This window comes from Mycetomoellerius zeteki, unplaced genomic scaffold, assembly GCF_001594055.1.
Source record: "Mycetomoellerius zeteki isolate Tzet28-1 unplaced genomic scaffold, Tzet1.0 scaffold941, whole genome shotgun sequence".
Classification (NCBI taxonomy): domain Eukaryota; kingdom Metazoa; phylum Arthropoda; class Insecta; order Hymenoptera; family Formicidae; genus Mycetomoellerius; species Mycetomoellerius zeteki.
In genome coordinates, this window is record NW_017257981.1 from 1 (window position 1) to 4,388 (window position 4,388).

General features: G+C 42.7%; 1 pseudogene; it reads right to left on the bottom strand.

Annotated features, from left to right (window-relative positions):
- Positions 1 to 3,440: 3,440 nt before the first annotated feature.
- On the bottom strand, positions 3,441 to 4,154 carry LOC108730674 (uncharacterized; annotated as a pseudogene).
- Positions 4,155 to 4,388: the final 234 nt, after the last annotated feature.

The window sequence follows — 4,388 nt, forward strand, 5'->3', positions numbered from 1 at the left end:
CGCGATCCTCGCCACCACGGATTGTCTGTGCCCAACGGCGAGGCGCGGACGCTTGGCACGACAAAGTTCTTCAAACCGCTCTATGCACTCGTCGCACCTTTGCAACCACGCGAGACACTCCGCCAGATTAGCGACCTGGCCGCACTGCTCCAGCAGTTCGCGTTCCACTCGCTCGTGGTTTTCCATGTCTTTTTTCAGTCTTAGATCACATCACACTCCCACGGAGCACTTGCACGTGACTTGTTCACACACATTGCAATATCGGTTTATACGTAGATTGAGACAATCATCTAGCAACTTGCTGTTATATTCAAGGGTGAAGATGCACTTTTCACACTTATAACATCGATCATCGTACTTGTCAAGAAACGGAATCTTATCGCGGTCGCAATACTCCGTCCATATATTGTCAATTATCAGCAGTTCGACGCACTTCTCATTACCCGCAGGAATCGTGATGCACATGCAGACACGCTCGCTCTTTTTCACGATTTTTTCTACCCAATAACGATCGTCCTTTATTACATTGAAATTGTGAAAATTTCTAGTCCACCAAGGTCTCTTTTCATAGTCAGCATCATCCTTGTAACATTCATCTTGAAACCGTGTGTACACTTTCTGTCGCGCTAGTAAAGACCAATCATAAATGGATTCTGCGATAACGACCCCCTGTTTCCCTCCGCATATACCTGATTCTCGATCGCGTAGGAACTGCACCGGTGATATTCGCGTAACTTCGTCTTTCCTCTGCAGATTACGGAGAACGTACCGCACATTGTATACGGTAAAGTCATATTCATATTCTTCATCTGTCTCGTCTATGATATCCTCAAGCTGTTCCGCGTTTCCGATATCCTTCCATAACGCTATGTCCTCGATGTTTGCATGAAGGTTAGTCATACTTTTCACATTCACATTCACAATACTGTTGACAATACTGTTCACAATATTATTCAATAGTTTTTCAATATGTGCACATTGGACATACGTTGCAATTGTATACATAGGCTGTATACAATTAGAGCAGGACCGACCGACTAGCGCATCGAAAGAACCGGTATCGTGCTTCCTGACGAGATATATTACATCGATGTCAGTGTCCGATATATTGATCATGCATGATGCACGTACCGCATACGCACCACCTGTCGTATAGTAACACTGGATCATGCAGTGTTTAGTACGAACGTTCAGCGCGCGGATTTGCGGAGACGTCACAATTTTGTCGACGCGGTCGGTATCGCGTTCACACTGATCACTTGCACATCCAGTATCGTCGGATAGCACTTCTTCGTCGGACGACTCTTCGTCCAGTATGTCCTCAAAGTTGTTTATACCCTATTATTCAAACACCTCTTCTATAATATGCTCGAGCTGTTCCAGATCCGCGTTTCTGATATTATTGAACACTATGTCCTCGACGTTCGCACAATGATCAGCCATACTACTTCTGTTACTGTCACTTTGAAAAATAATTGCGAAGGATCGAGCGGTATCATGGTTTATACTGGAATCTCTTGGTTCCATAATGGGGTGTGTTAAGTAGAAAAATTGAAGATTCAGATTGGCAGGATTTTCCGCTTTTAGTGGAAAATTTTTGTTTCTCAAATTGTTATTGGAGACCTATCTCTAAATTTGTTCCACCCACACTGTAAATTCCTAAAAACTTATTGGTGATGCAGCATCTCTGAGGATTTTGATTTCGAGAGAGGAGATGAACTTATCGTCCCTTCCAAATCATCTAGTCGTGATTCACATTATTCTTACGTGAGTTTTTTTATATTTCCTGTTTTCGCCGGTTTTCTCTTCTATTAGTCGAACATGCGATTCCACAGCTAGACAGTATTTACTTAGGTTGGGTATAGTTTATGACTGTTAATCTTGAAAAAATGACAAAAAACTCGTTTTACCAACTTCCTGTTATCAGCGAGAAAAAACATCCTTGAACTTGAAAGAAAGAACTGTGAAAATGCAGTTCGATTTCATACTTCTTTGTTACACTAGAGTATCACTATCATTTATTGTAGAAGAGTTATGTTTTATTGAGCAGCCGAAACGTCAGCGCTTCTCTTAAACGCTTCGCGACATATCGTCTATATCCACCTAAAAAAATATCAGCGCTTTTTGGTCTTCTTTGTCCGTGTTACCGCATAATACTCTAACGCATTTTGTTTGGGTGGGTACAGGGTGGCGGTAGTGAAAAATACCGAATGCATCGTAAAACGATACATTTATAACCCATCAATCAGGGTCCTATTTTTTATAAACAGTGATGATTTGGGTCCTAAGTAAATAGCGATACCGGCGACTCTGGGACCTTCCCCGCGCCCCGTTCCCGCTCGCCTAGTGACGTCATACCCCCACCTCCGAAGAATCCCCGCGCTCCGTTTCCCCTCGCCGCCGAGTACCACCCGCGCCCCGCATTCCCCTCTAGCCCCATGGGTTAGAACCGGCCCTATATACCTACTAGGACGTCATCGGCAAGGAGGACGTCCTCCTCCTTCTCCTCCTCAGGCTTTTGTCGCTTCGTTGGAGGCTCGTCGGGAACATTCTCCTCGCCGAGGACGTTCTCGGCAAGGAGGATGTCCTCCTCTTTCTCCTCCTCACGCTTTTGTCGTTTCATTGGAGGCTTGTCGGAATTATATTATGCATTCTAAAAACACACAACACTTATGCACTCACTGCACGCGCAAAAATATTCCATCATTAACGCGGAAAATGGCAGAATATTTTGGCAGAATATTAACTCACGTCGAATACTTTTCCTCGTGCGCGAGAACAAGATCAAACGAATACTGACGCTGGGAAGCATCCTTCGCTGCAGCGAAGCTATCAAGCATATTTCTTTTACAGATGATACATGACAACAAGCATGTTTCAAACTCATAAAACGATTCGAACCCAAAGTGTTTTTATTAACTTCCTGTTGTTGACGAGAGAAAACGTCCCTTGATACTTAGATCGATTTTATGAGTTTGAAACGTGCTTATTGTCATGTATCTGCGTCCAGACTGTATCTATTAACTAACCAATATTGTCTAGACAGAATTTTCTCTTTTTTCTTTGGTTTGCAGTTTTAGTGTCACGCGTTGATGTTGTAAATTTTTGTTGCTACGGATCAAACGATTCTACAATAAATAAATATTGTTTTACTTATAGTTCTATATCGCTGGGAAGGTTTCTAAGGGTGCATACGTTATTCGCGACATGATAAGAGAAGCGCAGATTGATGCTGTTTATCTAAACGGAATGCGACAACGCGTCGAGGCATAGGATATGACGGATGGGAAGTAAAGAAAGTACATAGTAATGCGAACGAATTTATTTTTATTCACATCTTATTACATCATTTTTTTCATACGTATTAAAAACTAAAGCTAATAGCTCACAATCGACAAGTTGATGCCCGTTGAAGACGTCATTATCGCGTATAGCGTTCTCAGACGAGATATCGGAGAATCGCGTATACTTGATATCGACCGTATCGATGAGTCTGGCTAATCGTTCGAACGTTACATCGATGCACCCGTCAAACTCGACCATACGATGTAGCGTCGTTTCGGTCATCGTTATGCGTACGGATGAAGAATCGAGACGTACGAGCGTAACGTCGCTCAGCGTGCAAACACTGACAGTTAGCGGTCCAACGCTTATAAAATTGTCTTTGTATTCATTTCGAAGCATTTTGTAGATATTCCATCGCTGCTCGTAGAAGCCTTTCCACGTTTCGAGAGACAGCGACAGTTCGTGTCCGCGATGATCTCCCAGAGCGATTTCCACGTAACTCGGTGAGCCAACGTTGATGCCAATTTCTAAATACTTGTAGCCCGTAGCCGTCAAGTCGTAACGTCTGCTCAGTAAGCGCACCGCGCGACGCTTCATGCTGTGTAATTACGTTGTAAATAATGTTGAAAAATGTTTTTTGTGTATAGAATGTTCAAACTTACGCGTTACATTCCTTCTTCGCGTCGTACGATGCGCTGCTTTCTTTGATGGAGAACAGTTTTTAACCGTTCTTACAAGCGGATATCGCAAGACTGATCGCATCCACGTAAATTGTGATGTATGTACATGGTCTGAAATCGAAGAGGGGATAGCCTCCCCCTATTTCCAAGAATTGCGAACGTGTCGCGACACGTTTTATAACGTATTTCCTTTGTTCGCGAGTTTATCTATGTTTATACGTACATACGTACATACATTATGGTTTATATTTTGATGACGATGATGATGCTTTTTCCCCGGGATATTCCCAATATCTAACTTTTTCCTTCGATGATAATGCTTTTTTCCCAGGATATTCCCAATATCTAACTTTTTCCTTCGATGATGATGCTTTTTCCCCAGGATATTCCCAATATCTAACTTTTTCCTTCGATGATGCTTTT